General features: G+C 41.1%; 1 pseudogene; it reads left to right on the top strand.

Annotated features, from left to right (window-relative positions):
• The first annotated feature begins 1,721 nt into the window (after window positions 1-1,721).
• Window positions 1,722-23,811, top strand: part of LOC147361927 (ATP-binding cassette sub-family C member 4-like) — a 67,541-nt pseudogene continuing 45,451 nt past the window's right edge.

Genomic DNA, 23,811 nt, shown 5'->3' with positions numbered 1-23,811 from the left:
TTCCCTCTTCTGGTCCTTCTCCCGCTGGCAGTGACCCCCGCGCTGGGTAGCCTCCTCCTCCCTGCCTCCTCCTTCTGCCACCCCTCCTGCTCCCGGGCCATAGGAGGGTGGTGACAAGACGAGCTGCAAGGCAGGGAGACCCTGAGCCCCGCCACCAGGTCTCTCTCCTGGGTCCTGCTACCCCTTCTCGCCGCTTCACCTCAGAGGGCGCAGACAGGGACCCCCGTGGCCGGCGTGGAGAGACCCCACCCGCTACAAGAAGCCATCGGAAAGCGCTCCCTCTCCCTGAACCTCGACCCTCAGCCCCTGCAAGGCGCAGCGTCAGGCACTGGCCCTGAGGCGTTGGGGTGTCACAGCCTAGGCGGGGCTCACCTGGAGAACAGCCGGGAGCAGAAGTTCGCGTCCTGCAGCGAGTTGGGCTTCTCCTCCGGGGACACCGGCTGCATCTTGCCGGCCTGGCCCGACGCGGGCTGAGGGCGTGGGGTGGGGGCAGCCGGGGCCACACGCAGGTGTGAGGCGAGGCTGCAGGTGCAGCTGATGGAGGCGGTGGGGGAACCGCACAGCACGGGGCTCGGGACCCCAGGCGCCCTCGTTCCCCAACTGGGCTGCAAACTCTACCAAAGGGTAGATAAAAATGAACAGGAACATGATTTTTGAATCCATTTTGCTTTTACTTGGGATACATTGAGACGACTGGAAGATGTATTTGACCAGCCCCTTTCCTTACTGTGAATGTCTCTGCTTCCACCTTTGAGAGTCACCCTGGGGATGGGGTCCCTGAAGCCTGTGGGGTCTTATCTGCAACTCTAAGCTTTGCAGAAGCAGTGCAGGTGGTAATAGCAGTGCAGGACCACCTTTGATGCAGGTGGTCCTGACCAGGAATCATTTGTTCCTGAAACCACAGAAGGATCCCTGAGCTGGGAGGAAACACGGATGAAAAGCGGCTCAGAGAGATGAAGCTCTTAACTAAAGTTTTCCATCTGGTAGTTGGGACCACTAACTAGGTTGGCTGGAACCTTTGGGTTTAATCACACTTGGGTGACTATTATATCTTTCATTTCTGGACCCCAAACCATTCATCTTTTCACAAATTCTGATATTTCCTTTCTTTTTTTTTTTGTTTTTAATATGGGAGGGCCTTGGGTTTAATCACACTTGGGTGATTATTATGTCTTTCATTTCTGGACCCCAAACCATTCATCTTTTCACAAATTCTGATATTTCTTTTCTTTCTTTTTTTTTTTTTTTTAATATGGGAGGGCCTTGAGGGCCCCAGGAAACAGAAGCTTCTCTGCTTGTTCTGATGGTGGTGTATTCAATGTGTGTGGCTACATCTCTTGGCCATTTGGTGGCCCTTAAGGAAAGAGGGTCAAGAAGAAAAAATATGGGTATAGGCTTCCCTGTTGGCCCGGTGGTAAGAATCCACCTGCCACAGCAGATACCAGGAGATGTGGGTTTGATCCCTGGGTGGAGAAGATCCCCTGGAGGAGGAAACAGCAACCCACACCAGTATTCTTTCCTGAGAAATCCCATGGACAGAGGAGCCTGACAGGTTATGGTCCATGGAGTTGCAGAAGAGTCAGATATGATTACTGACTAAACAACAAGCACCATAAACATTAACAAAGTAGGGACACCTCTCCTTAACTTCAGATAGGGCAAGGAACTCCCCTGGGCAAGGCATGTTCTGTTGTGGATTTTCAAAATGTATGTGCGTGGAAATGGGAATGTGAGGACTTCTTATTGATTTGGGTAGGTACCAATTTCCACTTTTTCTGCTGGAGTGGGAGGTACTATTACCTGTTATTTAACATGTGAAGTCACTAAAGCAGAGTGGTTAAGTAATTTTTAAAAAACTTTTTATTTTATAATTGAAATATAGCTGATTTGCAATGTTGTGATAGTTTCAGGTACACAGAAAGGAGACTCAGTCATATATAAACATGTATCCATTCTGCCCCACATCCTAAGAGGTTGAGTAGGTTGCCTACCAACACAGCTAGTAGGGAGAGTTTGATCCCATATGGGATAGTCTGGCCTCCGAGCCTGTGTTGTGGATGTAACTGCTGTTCTGAGCTGCTTCTATTTGCATTCTTGTTCTTAAATGCAGGGAGAAGGTGATTCCAAACACACCTTTGGTCTTATAGATGGAGTTTCTCAAGGGAAGTTCTTAACAATTTTGCTGTTGGAGATGATGCATGTGAAATGTCTCTATAATCAAGCTTTAGGGTGGCTGTTCTCAGAGTATGGCTCTCAGACCCGTTGCATCTGCCTCACCTGGGAGCTTGTTAGAACTGCACATCTCCCCATGCTCCTTCTAGACCAATTCTGTAAAGTTAGAAACTCTGGGGATGGGGTTAAACAAGCTCCAGGTAATTCTGATGGAAGGTGGAGGCTGGCTTCTGCTTTAAGCCACTCCTCCTATTGGCATTGTTCCTTCAGTGTTAACTTTTTAAAGGGGTCCAAACTTTGTGAAGTTAGATGTTGACCATGATTGCCATCCTATGTGTAAAATCTGAGGTAGCTTAGTGATTTCCCTGTGTCCCCCACTCGTTGTCCTGGGAAAGTTGAAATGAGTCAAGGCAGGAAGTGCTGTTGAGAGACAAGCCCCACCTTGTAGAGAAAAACTGAGTTTTCATTTTCTTTTTGGGTTTTTGCTTTTCTTCTATTTCATCTGCTTTCTAAATTTGTAAATGATACAAGTACCTAGCTTATTGTCTTTATACAAATGACCTCACTGGGGTTTTAGTGTTTTCAGAACACAGGTAGAGCTTAGAGTGTAAGAGAAGTAGTACATTATGGCTATTGGTAATTGTGAATTTTAGAAAAGGATATATATTTTTTCTTTTTTAATATAAATTTATTCATTTTAATTGGAGGCTAATTACTTTACAATATTGTATTGGTTTTGCCATATTTTGACATGAATCTGCCACGGTTGTACATGTGTTCCCCATCATGAACCCCCCTCCCACTTCCCTCCCCTACCCATCCCTCTGGGTCATCCCAGGGCACCAGCCCCAAGCATCCTGTATCATTCATCAAATCTGGACTGGTGATTCTTTTCATATATGATAGTATACATGTTTCAATGCCATTCTCCCAAATCATCCCACGCATGCCCTCTCCCACAGAGTTGAAAAGACTGTTCTATATACATCTGTGTCTCTTTTGCTGTCTCGCATACAGGGTTACCATTACCATCTTTCTAAATTCTATATATATGAATTAGTATATATCTGCTGGATCATTGAAAAAGCAAGAGAGTTCCATAAAAACATCTATTTCTGCTTTATTGACTATGCCAAAGCCTTTGACTGTGTGGATCACAATAAACGATGGAAAATTCTGAAAGAGATGGAAATACCAGACCACCTGACGTGCTTCTTGAGAAACCTATATGCAAGTCAGGAAGCAACAGTGAGAACTGGACATGGAACAACAGACTGGTTCCAAATAGGAAAAGGAGTACATCAAGGCTGTATATTGTGATCCTGCTTATTTAACTTCTACGCAGAGTATATCATGAGAAACGCTGGGCTGGAAGAAGCACAAGCTGGAATCAAGATGGCCGGGAGAAATCTCAATAACCTCAGATATGCAGATGACACCACCCTTATGGCAGAAAGTGAAGAGGAACTAAAAAGCCTCTTGATGAAAGTGAAAGAGGAGAGTGAAAAAGTTGGCTTAACCCTCAATATTCAGAAAACGAAGATCATGGCATCTGGTCCCATCACTTCATGGGAAATAGGTGGGGAAACAGTGGAAACAGTGTCAAACTTTATTTTTGGGGGCTCCAAAATCACTGCAGATGGTGACTGCAGCCATGAAATTAAAAGACGCTTACTCCTTGGAAGAAAAGTTATGACCAACCTAGATAGCATATTCAAAAGCAGAGACATTACTTTGCCAACAAAGGTCTGTCTAGTCAAGGCTATGATTTTTTCAGTGGTCATGTATGGATATGAGAGTTGGACTGTGAAGAAGGCTGAGTGCCAAAGAATTGATGCTTTTGATGTGGTGTTGGAGAAGACTCTTGAGAGTCCCTTGGACTGCAAGGAGATCCAACCAGTCCATTCTGAAGGAGATCAGCCCTGGGATTTCTTTGGAAGGAATGATGCTAAAGCTGAAGCTCCAGTACTTTGGCCACCTCATGCGAAGAGTTGACTCATTGGAAAAGACTCTGATGCTGGGAGGGATTGGGGGCAGGAGGAGAAGGGGATGACAGAGGATGAGATGGCTGGATGGCATCACAGACTCAATGGACATGAGTTTGGGTGAGCTCCAGGCATTGGTAATGGACAGGGAGGCCTGGCGTACTGTGATTTATGGGGTCGCAAAGAGTCGGATACGACTGAACACCTGAACTGAACTGATACTGTATTTGTGTTTTTCTTTCTGGCCTGCTTCACTGTGTATAATAGGCTCTAGTTTCATCCACCTCATTAGAACTGATTCAAATGTATTCTTTTTAATGGCTGAGTAATACTCCATTGTGTATATGTACCACAGCTTTCTTATCCATTCATTTGCTGATGGACATCTAGGTTGTGTCCATGTCCTGGCTATTACAAACTGTGCTGTGATGAACACTGGGGTACACGTGTCTCTTTCAATTCTGGTTTCCTCCGTGTGTATGCCCAGCAATGGGATTGCTGGGTCATATGACAGTTCTATTTCCAGTTTTTTAAGGAATCTCCACACTGTGTCCATAGTGGCTGTAGTAGTTTGCATTCGCACCAACAGTGTAAGAGGGTTCCCTTTGCTCCACACCCTCTCCAGCATTTATTGTTTATAGACTTTTGGATAACAGCCATTCTGACTAGCTTGAAATGGTACCTCATTGTGGTTTTGATTTGCATTTCTCTGATAATGAGTGATGTTGAGCATCTTTTCATGTGTTTGTTAGCCATCTGTATGGAGAAATGGAGTCCCTTGGACTGCAAGGAGATCCAACCAGTCCATTCTGAAGGAGATCAGCCCTGGGATTTCTTTGGAAGGAATGATGCTAAAGCTGAAACTCCAGTACTTTGGCCACCTCATGCGAAGAATTGACTCATTGGAAAAGACTCTGATGCTGGGAGAGATTGGGGGCAGGAGGAGAAGGGGACAACAGAGGATGAGATGGCTGGATGGCATCACTGACTCGATGGACGTGAGTCTGAGTGAACTCCAGGAGTTGGTGATGGACAGGGAAGCCTGGTGTGCTGCGATTCATGGGGTCGCAAAGAGTCGGACACGACTGAGCAACTGAACTGAACTGAACTTGAGCCGTGGGGTGATTTCCACTGTGATTTGGGCCATTTGAATTCCGTTCTTTTATCTTTATTTTTGAAAGTTGTTCAGTCCTATTGAAAGAAGACTTGCTTCCTGGATGGGACTGAAAATGTTGTACAGACTGATGGAGGCCATGCTGGCATTAATTTACTGTTTAATATTATTTGGGAAGAAGTATCTAGAAAACACACTCTGACAAAGATTACCAAATATCTATTAATTTTTTGTTGCTAATATTTACATCATTAATTATAAATAATCACCTAAAAACTATCTAAGAATGTACACATTTTTATATTAAATTCCCACATAGCAATAAGATAGTCTTTTAGTTCAGTCAAATTTTGGAATCTCAGTATTGCTCAGTTGTTTTTCTTTATGAAACATGTAAATAATTGTTAAGCTGAGTTTTAGGGGGAAAAAAAAAAAAACAGCTTTTGGTGCCTCCTTCACTGGATTCTGTTTTAGAAGTTTTAAGCAGATTTAGGTTCAAGCTTGCTATTGATAAATTTAAGAACCTAGTCAGATTAATTGATTTATGTTTATTTAATTTTTATTATTGATTTGGTATTTAAACTAAAGATTTTTGACTGCTGTGTGGTCTTTGTCACACTGTTTTCAAAATATAAGTTTCCAGTTTGAAGCACCCCCATTAATGTGTTTTTGTATCCTGTACCTTTCACATTTGTAGGTGTATTCGCCAGGTTTTGAAGGAGAAAATCACAATCTTAGTGACTCATCAGTTGCAGTACCTAGAAGATACAAGTCAGATTCTGATAGTGAAAGATGTAAGTAGTTTCTAGAAGTCTGGGGAATTGCTAGGACTCAGATGTGTTTAAGGACAGACTTCCCCGCAGGTCACTCTCCTTGGATTCATGGTAAACATCCTCTTCTCCCTCCGTTTTTCACCCCCTTCTTCTCAGAGCTGGTGTTCACGCCTTAGGGGATGAATCCAAAGACCTGTAGAAATGTCCCTATTATACTCTAATAACAGGGTTATTGAATCATCACTGTTCTAATGAAATTTGTGAGGGATAATGGCACCATTTTATTTAGAACTTTTTATTTTCCTCTTCCACAACATAAGTCAAAAGTGTACTACTTGGAAATTAGAGATACTAAGACCTGTTTGTACCCATGCGATTGTTCTCTGCAGTTTGCCTAAAGAGCATCTTCCATTAACACCAGAAGCGAGGCTGGGCAGCCGAGCACCCAGGTCAGAGATGACCACTCTGTAAGTGTCCCCAGTTGCTGGTCTCTGTGCCAGGTCTTTATGTGCCCGATATGTATGGGAGTCTGTACAGCAGGAGGACAAGGCCCTGATTTTATGGGGCTCCTGTTCTTATGGGGATGGATCTGACAAAGAGGGTGGCATCCTGGCTCCTTCCCTGAGGAGCTGGTGCCTCACGGGGCCTAAGTGACATGAAGGTGGGGGCCACACTGTCGCCTGGGGGAGGGGGTCTAGAGAAGGGGGTCCTAAGGAAGGAGCTGACCTGGCAGATTGGAGAAATGGCAGGAAGACCAGCATGTCTGAGGACAGTGAGCTGGGGGATGGGAGGGAGCTGGTCTCCAAACACTGGGCAGGGGAACCGAAAGTGGGATGGAAGCCTTGGATGGTCCAGGGCAGAGGAGTGATGTGGGATTTGAAAGATTCCTCCGATGGTCACTAAAGGGGCAGAAGCAGAAGCGGTTACAAGTCTTATAAAGCTGAGAAGACAGAAGGGTGGGCTCATGCTAGAGTATCAGTTTCTAGAGCTGCCATAGCAAAGTACCACAAACTGGGTGACTTAAAACAACAGAGTTTATCATCTCCCTATTCTAGAGGCTATGAGTCCCAAATCCAGGTGCTGATAAGGCTGTGCTCTCCCTGAAGACTCCAGGGTAGAATCCTTCCTTCCAGCCTCTGGTTTTCACCGGGCTTCCTTGCGTTCCTTGACTTCCAGCTGCAGTGCTGTGGTCTCTAATGTCACATGGCCATTGTCCCTGTGTCTGAGTCCCTTCTCATAGGGACATCAGTTGTATTGGATGCAGAGTCACCCTGCTCCATGTGACCTCATCTTAACTTGATTACATCTTCAAAGACCCTGTTTTCAAATAAGGTCATGTTCACAGGTGTCACGTTTGAACTTATCTTTTTGAGGAGGGGGAACCATCCAATCCACAGCTCCTAGCATGATTGGGGGTGGGGTGGAGATTAGTGATAACTGTTCAGACTTAGAGCTGGTTTAATGCTTCACTCCTTGGCTAGTTTGCCTCTGGTTCTCAGCACCTCTGTTAACCCCTGACTGTTCCACAGGCCCTTGGTCAGATCCCTGACTTATGAAATGAAATTTCGCTCTAAAAAGATGCAGTACCTCTAAAATGCAGTACCTCTCTCTGGAAGCAGTTCCGTGTGTCGACTCCTCTCCATTCCGCTAGGTGGAGCTAAGGTTTTCAAGGTTGAAAGCAGTTGATTTCATGTTCAGAGGGGGTGGGTGATTCTAGAGTGTAAACCCCAGTGAGCAAAGAATAACATATTTAGCCAGTCCCTAGATATTTTAGGGTCCCCTTATTGCTTCCTTTGGGGATACTACCCTCAAGCCTAGTACTAACAAAATAAATCTTTGTCCACTGTTAGCACCCCTGCATGATTAGGGTCCATCCTTACTATTTGTCTAGTCCATCTCTCACAGCAAAAGGGGGATGGCTGCCCCCTCATCCCCTCGGGATTGTCAGAGCTTGGCTGCTGAGTGAAATTCCTGTCTTTGTACTACCAGTCATTTCATTGTGCATATTACACATATGAAGTGGTGAGTGGTTATTTCATTAAAGATGTATATGAATTTTGTCTCCCAAGTGGAACAAGACACACTATATCCTGCATAATTTTCTAGTTCTACAGTATCAGATGGTACCCAAAGGATTCACTGGGTTTTTCCCAGTGGCTCACCTCGGGGCATAAGGTGAGAGGGGTCCTAGACCTGGGCCACCTTCTTCCACCTGACCTGCCTCAACCACAGCTACTCTCATTTGATGAGTTTTGAATCCTGGGATTTTTTTCCTAATATTTCCCATTGAGTGAACCAGCTGAGTCTTGTTTCATGGGATCAGAAAATAATGAAAACATCTGCACATTATTTTATATGACTTTGTAAAGGAGGGAAACCATACAAGGATGTGTTGCTGTTGCTGCTGCTGCTAAGTCGCTTCAGTAGTGTCTGACTCTCTGCGACCCCATAGATGGCAGCCCATGAGGCTCCCCCATCCCTGGGATTCTCCAGGCAAGAACACTGGAGTGGGTTGCCATTTTCTTCTCCAAGGATGTGTTACATGTGTTCAAAGAACATGATTAGATTGGCTGTAGCTTAAGCAGTTACCTGATTTGGGGAAGCCTGGTTGGTTGTTCCCAAGTTTTTTCTTGGATCTAAGTGTGTTGATTCTGGCTTAGATTTTGCTTTGTGGCACAGACTGGCAAGGCTTTAGATAGAGCCTCATGACCTCCTTGTTTAATTACTTTAACAGGTGGTATAATGAATTTTCAGTTGGGAACTCCCAGAGTGTGTGGAGGTAGTTGTACAGATCATAAAGATGCATCTCATGGGTTCTCTGTCCAGAGCTGGTTTCCACATGTCTTATCCAAATGGGGCAGTTGATACTATGACAGCAGTCAGCAAAGTTTTGCTGAATGACCCTTACCTATGCACATGTGCTTGTGCCCACCTCTGGGTCAAGTTTAATTTTCTTTCCCAGAATATTCTCCCCAATTGACTATTTTTTTTTTAAATTCTGCTTGTCACATGAAGCTTCTCTCAATTCCTATATTGTTTTAAAAAAATGTGCTGATCTTCCCACCAACTTCTCTGCTTCTTGTTTCCCTAAATGCCCAGGGTATTTATGTCAAGGAGCCTCCATTTTTGACATGTGAGCACACATTTCTTTTACACCCCCCAGCATTAACATAGGGTTTGGCAGAGAACACAATGCTCAGTTCTGCGTTGAGTTGACTGAATTAGATTTTTCCACAAGTTTTCTAGACCCAGGGATCATTTTTTTTAAATCATAATTTAAGACGAGATAACTTTTTTTGATTAGTATTTAGGTCGGTTTAATATTATCAAATGTAAATTAATTCCTCTAAAATTTTTTTTTTTTAATTTCAGGGAAAAATGGTGAAAAGGGGGACTTACTCTGAGTTCCTGAGTTCTGAGGTAGATATTTTTTCCCTTTTTGAGAAGGGGAATGATCAATATGAACCATCTCCAGTTCTAGAAGCTCCCACTCTGATCTCCAACTCTTTGGTTCAGTCTCAGCAGTCTGTCCCAGACCCTCATTGAAATATGCAGCTCCAGAGGACCAAGATGTGAGTTTCTCATCCTGTAATACGCTCTGATCTGTCTGCTCTTGGTGGCCTTATGGACCTTCAGTCAGCTCTGCTTGTATCTTCATTTGTCCTAAAGTAGACCCTAAGATTCCCAAAGTCTTATTCCATGGAATTGGTAGAGTTAGAAGAGCAGGAAGAGAGAAAGCCTGCTTGGAATTCTACTTTGGTGTAGGATGGAGAATCTTATGGAGACCAGGAGTGGGTGCACTGCTATGACTTCCTGGGTGTACGTGGCTCACACTAATATGAGAACTCATCAGTTTACCATAGTTATGTCCTACTTGCTCTGGCGATCCCCAGCTTCCCTTATGGATCCAGAGGCTTAATGTGAAGACCCCCTTAGACTGAGTGCTGCTATGACTACATTAAATAAGCTACTTTCCCCATATGTTGGAAAAGTCACTGCAGGTGACTGATAATATTATTTTGCCTCATTGTGGGAAGGTTTGTGATAGATCAGAGGGAGCGTGTGCAAAGGACCTGATACATGGTAGACTTTGGAGTTAGTTCCCATCCTTCTTTCTTACCAGGCAAGGCTGAGAACCACAACTTTTAAAAAAAAAAATAATTTATTTATTTTAATTGGAGGCTAATTACTTTACAATATTGTGGTGGTTTCTGCCATACATTGACATGAATCAGCCATGGGTGTACATGTGTTCACCATCCTGTACCCCCTCCCAGCTCCCTCCAAATCCCATCACTCAGGGTCATTCCAGTGTACCAGGCCTGAGCACCCTGTCATATGCATTGAACCTAGACTGGCCATCTATTTCACATACGGTAATATACATGTTTCAATGCTATTCTCTCAAATCATCTAACCCTCGTCTTCTCCCACAGAGTCCAAAAGTATTCTTCTTTACATCTGTGTCTCTCTTGCTGTCTCGCATACAGTGTCATCTTTCAGTTCAGTTCAATTCAGTCACTCAGTCATGTCCGACTCTTTGCGACCCCATGAATTGCAGCATGCCAGGCCTCCCTGTCCATCACCAACTCCCAGCGTTCACTCAAATTCACATCCGAGTCGGTGATGTCATCCAGCCATCCCATCCTCTGTCGTCCCCTTCTCCTCCTGCCCCCAACCCCTCTGAGCATCAAAGTCTTTTCCAATGAGTCAACACTTAGCATGAGGTGGCCAAAGTACTGGAGTTTCAGCTTTAGCATCATTCCTTCTAAAGAACACACAGGACTGATCTCCTTTAGAAAGGACTGGTTGGATCTCCTAGCAGTCCAAGGGACTCTCAAGAGTCTTCTCCAACACCACAGTTCAAAAGCATTAATTCTTCGGCACTCAGCTTTCTTCAGTCCAAATCTCACATCCATACATGACTACTGGAAAAACCATAGCCTTGACTAGACAGACCTTTGTTGGCAAAGTAATGTCTCTGCTTTTGAATATGCTATCTAGGTTGGTCATAACTTTCCTTCCAAGGAGTAAGCGTCTTTTAATTTCATGGCTGAAATCACCATCTGCAGTGATTTTGGAACCCCCAAAAATAAAGTCTGTCACTGTTTACACTGTTTCCCTGTCTATTTCCCATGAAGTGATGGGACCAAATGCCATGATATTCATTTTGTGAATGTTGAGCTTTAAGCCAAATTTTTCACTCTCCTCTTTCACTTTCACCAAGAGGCTTTTTAGTTCCTCTTCACTTTCCGCCATAAGGGTGGTGTCATCTGCATAGCTGAGGTTATTGGTATTTCTCCCGGCAATCTTGATTCCAGCTTATGCTTCTCCCTGCCCAGCGTTTCTCATGATGTAGTCTGCATATAAGTTAAATAAGCAGGGTGACAATATACAGCCTTGACATACTCCTTTTCCTATTTGGAACCAGTCTGTTGTTCCATGTCCAGTTCTAACTGTTGCTTCCTGACTTGCATATAGGTTTCTCAAGAGGCAGGTCAGGTGGTCTGGTATTCCCATCTCTTTCAGGATTTTCCACAGTTTCTTATGATCTACACAGTCAAAGGCTTTGGCATAGTCAATAAAGCAGAAATAGATGTTATTCTGGAGCTCTCTTGCTTTCTCATTGATCCAGCAGATGTGGGAATTTGATCTCTGGTTCCTCTGCCTTTTTTAAACCAGCTTGAACATCATCATCACCATCTTTCTAAACTCCATATATATGTTAATATACTGTATTGGTGTTTTTCTTTCTTACTTATTTCACTCTGTATAATAGGCTCCAGTTTCATCCACCTCATTAGAACTGATTCAAATGCATTATTTTTAATAGATGCGTAATATTCCATTGTGTATATGTATACAGCTTTCTTATCCATTCATCTTGTGATGGATGTCTAGGTTGCTTCCATGTCCTGGCTGTTGCAAACAGTGCTGCAATGAACACTGGGGTACACATGTCTCTTTCAATTCTGATTTCCTCAGTGTATATGCCCAGCAGTGGGATTGCTGAGTCATGTGGCAGTTCTATTTCCATTTTTTTAAGGAATCTCCACACTGTTCTCCATAGTGGCTGTACTAGTTTGCATTCTCACCAACAGTGTAAAAGTGTTCCCTTTTCTCAACCCCGTCTCCAGCATTTATTGTTTGTAGACTTTTTGATAGCAGCCATTCTGACCACCATGAGATGGTACCTCATTGTGGTTTGGATTTGCATTTCTCTGATAATGAGTTATGTTGAGCATCTTTTCATGTGTTTGTTAGCCATCTGTATGTCTTCTTTGGAGAAATGTCTGTTTAGTTCTTTGGCCCATTTTTTGATTGGGTCATTTATTTTTCTGGAATTGAGCTGCATAAGCTGCTTGTATATTTTTGAGGTTAATTCTTTGTCAGTTGCTTCATTTGCTATTATATTCTCCCATTCTGAAGGCTGTCTTTTCAACTTGGTTATAATTTCCTTCATTGTGCAAAAGCTTTTAAGTTTAATTATGTCCCATTTGTTTATTTTTGCTTTTATTTCTATTACTCTGGGAGGTGGGTCATAGAGGATCCTGCTGTGATTTGTGTCAGAGAGTGTTTTGCCTATGTTTTCCTCTAGGAGTTTTATAGTTTCTGGTCTTACATTTAGATCTTTAATCCATTTTGAGTTTATTTTTGTGTATGGTGCTAGAAAGCGTTCTAGTTTCATCCTTTTACAAGTGGTTGACCAGTTTTCCCAGCACCACTTGTTAAAGAGATTGTCTTTCCTCTATTGTATATTCTTGCCTCCTTTGTCAAAGATAAGGTGTCCATGGGTGCATGGATTTACTCTGGGCTTTCTATTTTGTTCCATTGACCTATATTTCTGTCTTTGTGCCAGCACCATACTGTCTTGATGAGTGTAGCTTTGTAGTATAGTTTGAAATCAGGCAGGTTGATTCCTCCAGTTCCATTCTTCTTTCTCAAGATTGCTTTGGCTATTTGAGGTTTTTTGTATTTCCATACAAATTGTGAAATTATTTGTTCTCGTTCTGTGATAAATACCATTGGTAGGTTGATAGGGATTGCATTGAATAATGGCACCCCACTCCAGTACTTTTGCCTGGAAAAATCCCATGGATGCAGGAGCCTGGTGGGCTGTAGTCCATGGGATTGCTGAGTCAGGAACAACTGAGCAACTTCACTTTCACTTTTCGCTTTCATGCATTGGAGAAGGAAATGGCAACCCACTCCAGTGTTCTTGCCTGGAGAATCCCAGTGACGACGGAGCCTGGTGGGATGCCGTCTATGGGGTTGCACAGAGTCGGACATGACTGAAGCAACTCAGCAGCAGCATAGATTGCTGTGGGTAGTATACTCATTTTCACTGTATTGATTCTTCTGATCTATGAACATGGTATATTGCTCCATCTATTTCTGTCTTCTTTGATGGGAGTACATCAAGGCTGTATATTGTCACCCTGCTTATTTAACTTATATGCAGAGGACATCATGAGAAACGCTGGGCTGGAAGAAGCACAGGCTGGAATCAAGATTGCTGGGAGAAATATCATTAACCTCAGATATGCAGATGACACCACCCTTATGGCAGAAAGTGAAGAGGAACTCAAAAGCCTCTTGATGAAAGTGAAAGAGGAGAGTGAAAAAGTTGGCTTAAAGCTCAACATTCAGAAAATGAAGATCATGACATCCGGTCCCATCACTTCATGGGAAATAGATGGGGAAACAGTGGAAACAGTGTTAGACTTTACTTTTCTGGGCTCCAAAATCACTGCAGATAATGACTGAAGCCATGAAATTAAAAGACGCTTACTCCTTGGAAGGAAAGTTATGACCAACCTAGATAGCATATTCAAAAGCAGAGACATTACTTTGCCAACAAAGGTTTGTCTAGTCAAGGCTACGGTTTTTCCTGTGGTCATGTATGGATGTGAGAGTTGGACTGTGAAGAGGGTTGAGTGCCGAAGAATTAATGCTTTTGAACTGTGGTGTTGGAGAAGATTCTTGAGAGTCCCTTGGACTGCAAGGAGATCCAACCAGTCCATTCTGAAGGAGATCAGCCCTGGGATTTCTTTGGAAGGAATGATGCTAAAGCTGAAAGTCCAGTCCTTTGGCCACCTCATGTGAAGAGTTGACTCATTGGAAAAGACCCTGATTCTGGGAGGGATTGGGGGCAAGAGGAGGAAGGGACGACAGAGGATGAGATGGTTGAATGGCATCACTGACTCAATAGACATGAGTCTGAGTGAACTCTGGGAGTTGGTGATGGACAGGGAGGCCTGGCGTGCTGTGATTCTTGGGGACGCAAAGAGTCAGACACAACTGAGCGACTGATCTGATTTCTTTCACCAGTGTTTTATAGTTTTCTATATATAGGTCTTTTGTTTCCTTAAGTAGATTTATCTTTCAGTATTTTATTCTTTTCATTGCAATGGTGAATGGAATTGTTTCCTTAATTTCTCTTTATGTTCTCTCATTGTTAGTGTATAAGAATGCAAGGGATTTCTATGAGTTGATTTTATATCCTTCAACTTTACTATATTCATTGATTAGCTCTAGTAATTTTCTGGTGGTGTCTTTAGGTTTTCTATATAGAGGGTCATGTCATCTGAAAACAGTGAGAGTTTTACTTCTTCTTTTCCAATCTGGATTCCTTTTATTTCTATTTCATCTCTGATTGCTGTGTCTAGAACTACTAAAACTATGTTGAATAGTTGTGGTGAGAGTGGGCACCCTTGTCTTGCTCCTGACTTTAGGGGAAATGCTTTCAATTTTTCACTTTTGAAGATAATGTTTGCTGTGGGCTTATCATATATGGCTTTTATTATGTTTAGGCATGTTCCTTCTATGCCTGCTTTCTGGAGGGTTTTTATCATAAATGGATGTTTAATTTTGTCAAAGGTTTTCTCTCCATCTATTGAGATAATCATATGGGTTTTATTTTTCAATTTGTTAAAGTGGTGTATCACATTGACTGATTAGCAAATATTGAAGAATCCTTATATCCTGGGATAAAGCCCACTTGGTCATGATGTATGATGTTTTTAGCATGTTATTGGATTCTGCTTGCTAGAATTTTCTTAAGGAGTTTTGCATCTATGTTCATCAGTGACTTTGGCCTGTAGTTTTTTCATTTTGCTTTGTGGCATCTTTTTTCTGGTTTTGGTATTAGGGTGATGGTGGCTTCATAGAATGAGTTTGGAAGTTTACCTTCCTCTGCAATTTTCTGAAAGAGTTTGAGTAGGATAGGTGTTAGCTCTTCTCTGAATATTTGGTAGAATTCACCTATGAAGCCATCTGGTCTTGGGCTTTTGTTTGTTGGAAGATTTCTGATTAGAATTTCAATTTCCATGCTTGTGATGGGTCTCTTAAGATTTTCTATTTCTTCCTGGTTCAGTTTTGGAAAGTTATACTTCTAAGAATTTATTGATTTCTTCCAAGTTGTCCATTTTATTTGCATATAGTTGCTGATAGTAGTCTCTTAGGATCCTTTGTATTTCTGTGTTGTGTGTTGCGATTTCTCCATTTTCATTTCTAATTTTGTTGATTTGATTCTTCTCCCTTTGTTTTTTGACGAGTCTGGCTAATGGTTTGTCTATTTTATTTATCTTCTCAAAGAACCAGCTTTTAGCTTTGTTGATTTTTGCTATGATCTCCTTTCTTTTTCATTTATTTCTGCCCTAATTTTTATCATTTCTTTCCTTCTAACCCTGGAGTTCTTCATTTCTTCTTTTTCTAGTAGCTTTAGGTGCAGAGTTAGGTTATTTATTTGATTTTTCTCTTGTTTATTGAGGTACTCTTGTATTGCTGTGAACCTTCCCCTTAGCACTCTTTTTACTGAATCCCATAGGTTTTGGTTGTTGTGTTTTCATTTTCATTTGTTTCTATGCAAATTTTGGTTTCTTTTTTGATTTCTTCTGTGATTTGATTTCTTCTTTTGATTTGTTGGTTATTCTGAGCATGTTGTTTAGCCTCCATATGTTTATATTTTTAATAGTTTTTTTTTTCCCTGTAGTTGACATCTAATCTTACCACATTGTGATCAGAAAAGATGCTTGAAATGATTTCAAGTTTTTTTGAATTTACCAAGGCTAGATTTATGGCCCAAGATGTGGTCTATCCTGGAGAAGGTTCTGTGTGCACTTGAGAAAAAGGTGAAATTCATTATTTTGGGGTGAAATGTCCTATATATATCAATTAAGTCTAACTGGTCCATTGTATCATTTAAAGTTTGTGTTTCCTTGCTAATTTTCTGTTTAGTTGATATATCCATAGGTGTGAGTGGGGTATTAAAGTCTCCCACTATTATTGTGTTATTATTGTGGAGAAGGCAATGGCACCCCACTCCAGTACTCTTGCCTGGAAAATCCTATGGATGGAGGAGCCTGGTAGGCTGCAGTCCATGGGGTGACTAAGAGTCGGGCACGACTGAGCGACTTCACTTTCCCTTTTCACTTTCATGCATTGGAGAAGGAAATGACAACCTACCCCAGTGTTCTTACCTGGAGAATCCCAGGGATGGGGGAGCCTGGTGGGCTGCTGTCTATGGGGTCGCACAGAGTCGGACACGACTGCAGTGACTTAGTAGTAGTACTATCATTGTGTTACTGTTAATTTCCCCTTTCATACATGTTAGCATTTATTTTACATATTGCAGTGCTTCTATGTTGGGTGCATATATATTTATAATTGTTATACCTTCTTCTTGGATTGATCCTTTGGTCATTATGTAGTGTCCTTTGTCTCTTTTCATGGCCTTTATTTCAAAGTCTATTTTATCTGATATGAGTATTGCTATTCTTGCTTTCTTTTGGTCTCCATTTGAATAAAATATCTTTTTCCAGCCCTTCAGTTTCAGTCTGTATGTGTCCCTTGGTTTGAGGTGGGTCTCTTGTAGACAGCATATATAGGGGTCTTGTTTTTGTATCCATTCAGCCAGTCTTTGTCTTTTGGTTGGGGCATTCAACTCATTTACATTTAAGGTGATTATTGATAAGTATGATCCCATTGCCATTTACTTTGTTGTTTTGGGTTCAAGGATTTATAAACCTTTTCTGTGTTTCCTATCCAGAAAAGATCCTTTAGCATTTGTTGAAGAGCTGGTTTGGTGGTGCTGAATTGGGAACCACAACTTAATTGATCTTGAATCCCAGTGGCCAGCATAGACCCAAGGATATCCTAGACTCCAGTGACTCTATTTTAAGTCCTTCAGTCAGATATGCAGAAATGTACTAGATCTTTCTTAAAAACATACACAGATATTCCTTGATATCCAAGTCCAGAAGCCTATATGATTCTGATAAATGTTCAGATTAGTCCCTCACATTCCACACTCAGGAATCACTCTATGAAATTTAGGAGCCAAATAGATTCTGATCATATGCTTGTTACTTGCTATCTAAACTAATATTACTCCAGCTCTCTCTGTTAACTCAGTGTACTGTGTTTGGCCAATATTTTGAGCCCCAAGTATGTTTTATATTTTTATTACTGAGTGACACAAGTCATCTAGCAGGATACATCAGCTCCATATCATTTTGTGTATCATTTTAGAGCAAGCGTCTGCATTTACCTGTTAATTAATTTTGTTTTACAAGTGCTGAGAATCATGATCTACTTTAAGCAAAGTCACCCAACAGTGAATGACCTCATGCAAATGATATTTCCTTATTTCTAATAGATTCCTAGAAGTGGGATGTCTGAGTCCAGGGGTAAATGCCTAAGTGATTTGGCCAGATATTCCCACACTTTCTCCACGGGAGATAGACCATCTTGCATTCTTACCAGTGTATGAGATGTGTCTGTTTCCCCACAGCTGTGCAGAGGAGGGCTTTGTTGAACTCTTTAAATTTGGGGTTCATTGTTTAAAATTTCATCTCTTACAAAATTTCATCTCTTAATGCCATTTTTCCCTTCCAGACTGAGAATATACAGGTTACATTACCTCTAGAGGATCATTTGGAAGGAAAAGTTGGTTTTAAAACCTACAAGAATTACTTCACAGACAGTGCTCACTGGTCTGTCATCATCTTCCTTATTCTAGTAAACATCGCAGCTCAGGTATGGAAGGGCTTTTATTTTGGTTTGCACACTCAGATTGATGTTTATATACTATTTATGCTGTATTTTATACTTATTTTTAAATATGTATTAAGAAATTTATCTCAAAGAATTGACTCATGATGTTCTGGGATCTAGCCGCATAAATGTGAAATCAGAAAGGCCAGCAGGCCTGCAAGCTGGAACTTCAGGCAGGAGCTGACCCTAAAGTCTTGAGGCAGAATTTCTTCCTACTCCAGGAAGACTCAGTTTTTGCTCTTAAGTTCTTAGTCTGAATGGATGAGGCCACAACAGTGTTGAGGGTGATCTTCTCTACTTCAGTTCTGATGATGGACATGAATATCGTCCACAACATACCTTCACAGCAATATCTGGATGAGTGTTTGGTTGAATCACTGGAGACTGGCCAAGCCAAGGTGACACAGAAAACTGACCATCACAGTATATGTCAAGCTTTTTGCTTTGAAAAATCCTGATATTTGTACTGTTATTATTGCATTTTGAGGTTCACTTGGATTTGCATTGAAAAACTTTTTATGTGGGGAATAAAGTCTTCTAGGGAAAAAAGGATATGTTTTAAAGATTTTAAAATTTAGCATGCCCTCCCCTGACCTGTAGTCACCTGGAATGTGGGGCTTGGCACAGACCTGGGCCGGAAGGACCATCTCCTTGTTCTGGAGCCTTTCCAGCCCCCATCCTAGTGAGCAAGATTTGAGGGCTCAGCAATGTCAGTGTGTGAGTGACTGTTGTTTCCTGCTCCAGGTTGCCTATGTCCTGCAGGATTGGTGGCTTGCATTCTGGTGAGTGATTCCTGGTCTGATTTCCCACAGAGTCAGGTGGGGGTGGGGCTTGTTTAACCTCATCTTCTGACCCTCATGTAGTTTCCCTAACAAAAAAACAAAAGTTCTAGTGCGTGGAGTATGATCCCTCAGTTGTTTCTCCCCATGTCCCTCCTTTTAGCAGCTTTTTCACACACAATCTGTTTTCTTTTTTTTAGAACTTTTAATTTTATATTAAGGTATAGTCGATTAACAATGTTTTGATATTAACAATGTTCAGATGAACAGCAAAAGGACTCAACCCTACATATACGTGTATCCATTCTCCCCTAAAACTATAACCTGGCTGCCACATAACACTGAGCAGAGTTCCATATACATGTTCTGAGGACTTATACAATAAGTCCTTGTTGGTTATCTGTTTTAAATAGAGCAGTTTGTGCATGACCATCCCAAACTCTCTTAGAGGGGAAGCTAAAATGAACTTAGCAACCATAAGTTTATTTTCTAAGTCTGTCTTCATAGACAATTTTGAGAACCAAAAGTCATGATTCAAATTTTTAACAGAGACCCCCACAGAGTCTTGTTAGTTGAGAACCATTTTCCAGCATTAATGCATTTCTTGAATTGAGGTAATTTTTTTTAAATATTTTTGTAAATTCTATATATATGTATAGTGCAATATTTTTTCTTCCTGTTCCGTAGGGTGAATGTACAACGTGACGTGTATTCTGGGGCATTAGTAAAAGATGTAGATGTGATGCTCCTCCTGAACTGGTTCTTAGGAGTTTATTCAGGTAAAGTTGAGTCATCTGCTCTATTATACCAGAGTTTAAGGTACTTACAGAGTCCATGTGAACATTGAGGACTTCCAGAGTAATTCAGCAATGTCTTAGTAGATTAAGTGTCTGAGTCACATTTACTCTGTGAACTAATTAGAATAAATTATTTTAAAGATCTGCTAGAAGAAAAGAGGTTGAATGAAGACTCTTAATTTGCTCTGTACTGGATTTTGGTAGTTAAAACCAGGATTGCACATTCAGAAAATCAGCCACTGGAAATACATGGCTATTGTCTATTCTAATAGGTCACTTTTGCTAAATCTTACATCATTATATGGATGGACAAGGGGATTAGAAATGGATCTCCAACCTGTGGTTCATGTTGATCCAATTCTCTCTAAATAAACTCTGGCTTTTATTGATCTTGGATGAAATCCTCTGGCAGCATGGGCCACAAATAAAAGCATTATTCCCTCATAGGTATGCAAAGCTCTCCTTTACCACACTGTTCATCTCTTGGGCTTCACTACTTACTTGAGAAGCTAAGCAGGGGAAATTCAGTGCCTGGGATTAGATTCCTTCTCTTTCTTACTTTGAGATCAGTGTTATCTCCTCCTGAATTGTGTGATTAATTTAATATCTGGCTTGCCAGACTAATAGTAACATGACTCTCTCTATTCACAGCAGTGTTTAGAACTTGTAATTGAATTAGGAAAGCCTAGAATGAAACTGTAGTTTACATATGATTCCCACCCCCCATGTTGTTTCTTTTTAGTGAGAGGTAAACAGTGATTGTTATATTCTTCTTTATAAATATATTTGTGTCAAAGCATTAAACTCTTACATATCTACTTTATATATGTTTACATATATATATATATATATATAAATTTATTCTGTATTCTAAATATGTAAGCTTCTATATAAATTTTATTTATAGAATAAGTACACAGTATCTTTGTAAATTGCCCACCATCCTTTAGCGTCATTGAGGATAAGACAGAGATCTTGTGCTGAGTGATATTTCTTTATTTCAGGGTTAATTGTATCTATTGTCCTTTTTGGCATCACAAGGTCTCTGTTGATACTTCACATCCTTGTTAATTCTTCACAAACTTTGCACAACAAAATGTGGGAGACCATTTTAAGAGCTCCAGTATTGTTCTTCAATAGAAATCCAACAGGTAAGTCAGACACCAAGTTTCTCAGTGACTATGTCTTATTAACACATTTAGAACCTGAGTACATTTTCATATTTGAAAATGGAAGACATGCTTGGAAGAAAATCACTGTGCATGTTTATTCATTTTCTACAAAAGCCTTCACTGATAACTTTTCCTACCAGAGAAAATCTGAATATAGGAGCATATACACTTTTATTCCAATTTGTACATGTCTGTAAGGATTAATGAATGTTTACTTTGCAGGTAGATTTAAGAGTCCATTTGTTGGGTGGCATATAAAACACCCAACATATGATATAAATGTGTTGAAGTGTTTTTGACTAGTTTTGCTGAAACATTGGCTGCATTACATAGTGTTAAGCTAACTAGGTTGGACCTTCTTCTGGGAACATCTCTGCAGAAGACAGACTGTGTGTTTGTTTCTTTCACTGGCCATCCATTTCTGGTACCATGGACTCTGGCATGTGCTCATATTTTGAGCTTTAAATAAATGGTAATGGAAAATTAATTAAAATACAAGGTCAGTGAAATGTATACATCCTCTTCAGTAAAATCAGCTTTCTATTTTTACAATGGACTTTTGGTTACATTTAAGAATCTTGTAGCAGGTAGCAGGCGGGTCTTCAGTATTAAGTAAGAGTGTCCCTGAAGGTTTCCCAGTGCTTGCTTCCTCCACCCTGAGGCCTTCGACCTGTCTTGCTTTTGGAAGGTAGCCTCCTGACCTGGGTTCCTATGAAAAGTTAGTTCATCAGTGTACATTCCCACTCTGTTCAGTTGGTTAGACTTGTGCTGAGGTCCAGGGTGGCTTTGTTTTTTGCAGGTGATGATTGACAGGACCTGTTGAGACAGGGATGTGACTGGAGGGAGGACAGGAGTAGCCTTGGCCTGGTCATCAACTAGCTGTGTGATCAAGACCAAAGTAGGTAGATACTACTGGGCAGGCAAATCTTAAGGCAGGATGTTGTCATGATTATAAGTATAGACTGTGGAGCCAACTTCCTGGATTTAGTCCTAGAGATAGTTACTAATAGTAATAGCTACTTATAGTTATGTTAATACTTATGTGCTAGTTATTTAATTTCTCTCTGTCTTGATTTTCTTACCTGTAAAATGAGAATACTATTCACACACTTACCAATATCTTGATGTTGTGGGCATTAAGCAGGTTAATACATTCACAGTACTTAGCACATGATCAGTGACCAATGAATCTTACTGAGGATGATGACACAGTGTCTGGGAGCTTCCTCTCCTGTGAAATGGGAATAGTTGTGCCCTTCTTATTTCATAAGAATGTTGTGAGGATTAAATATGATTATTCAGAGCAGCATCTTGTGCAGATTTTTTTCAGCACATGTTGTTTGGTCCAGGCACTGTGAGGAGCACAGGATGGTAGACTGCAGAGGCCTACACAGATCTCATCTTGTTATGAAGCCAGAGTGAGGAAGTGATTGGAGGAGTCCATGCTCTTATGGCTTTCAAGTTGCTCTGCTTTGCCTGTTAATGTGAAAACTACAGTCTTACATTTGGGAGCATCAGGTGGGACTGAATTTTTGTTATCACAGCCTCTGAGTGCTTGTGACCACAGTTAACTAGGCTCTTGATGGCCTGGAGGCCTTTCTAGATGCTGATTTATTTATTCTTCAAGGATTTGGAACCAAGTTTAAATCTTCAAGTCACTAATCCTTAAACAGCAGGCATACACAGTGTATGTCTTTTCTCTCCCTCCTTTGTCTATTATCAGAACTTCATTCCTTCAACAAAATAGAAGCCCAAATAAATACTGAAAAGATAGGCCCAAAGGTTTAGGGGAATCAATTATTTACTCTTTTAATGGTGTATTAAATTGAACATGTCCCTGTGTTTATTTCCAAAAGTAAAATTTGTAATAGATTGTTTTTGGTGGACTTTATTTCCGATATGTTATGTCATGAAGAGAAAACGACATATAGCTGTGTTACTGATTTCAAGCTCATTCTGCTCACCTCATGAAAGGCCAAACAGTCTTACAGATGAGATGTTAAAACAGGAAATAATGACATTGTTTGGAAAGTTGGCAGATTGAGAAGATGGCAGACTAATGTCTCAGAAAACCATCTTATTGGGGTCTGAATGCCAGTCTGTTTTATAGAACAAAGAGGGACAGGAGGTGAGGAAGTAAAGTTAAAAGACCATTTATCTTGCACAAGAGGAGGTGATGTGTTAATTTTTTTCTTTTCTTCAGTCATTCACAGCTGGTGAGGGTCAGATTGTCTCCCACTGAGCTGAAAAAAAGCCACTTTAGTTTAACATTCAGGCAGAGGGGCAAGGTTCCCTGAAAAAACAATGGATAAGCAAAAGTTAAAGACAAGTAGATCCAACATGGAGTAAAAATTGGCCCTTCCCTGTTACAGTTCCTTTGATGTGCTCCACTCTCTGGGGCCAGTACCCTGTGCTTTCTCAGCCTGAGCCTCCTCAGTGTGTACCAGCCTTGCAGAGTGGCTGCAGAGTCCTGATAGCTGCAGCATCCTTTGTTTACTGATATGACAGGTGGCATTTTTAGTTCACACTGGATGTTTACTACAAATTAGTTCTCATCTTCTAATCCTACAGCCTTTAGAATATACTATTGTTGTGGATTATGATAAGGGAAAGAAAATAAATGACAAGTGATTCTTAGTCTTTTAGTAATATTTCTGTTTTCCTGCCTACATTCCTCTGATCTTCTTAGATGCTTATTCATAAGTCTATGTTTGTCACATCTTGTACGTCTCTGAAAATAATGACTTACAACCCCAGTAGTAAACTCACAACTTGGAAATGGCCAGAATCCACAATTTCCCAAAATGGGAGATGCTGTGAACCATATGGAGGGGGAAAAAAATTTCAGTGAGGTCATGGTAGTTGGTGGTTTAGTTAAGTCTTGCCCCATTCTTTGCAACCCCATGGACTGTAGCCCACCAGGCTTTTCTGTCCATGGCATTTTGCAGGCAAGAATACTGGA

This window comes from Bos grunniens, chromosome 12, assembly GCF_055505025.1.
Source record: "Bos grunniens cultivar Pamir isolate PY7600 chromosome 12, Bosgru_T2T1.0, whole genome shotgun sequence".
NCBI classification, from domain to species: Eukaryota; Metazoa; Chordata; class Mammalia; order Artiodactyla; family Bovidae; genus Bos; species Bos grunniens.
The sequence above is the reverse complement of the archived record's forward strand: the minus strand, read 5'-3'. Positions and strand labels throughout refer to the sequence as shown.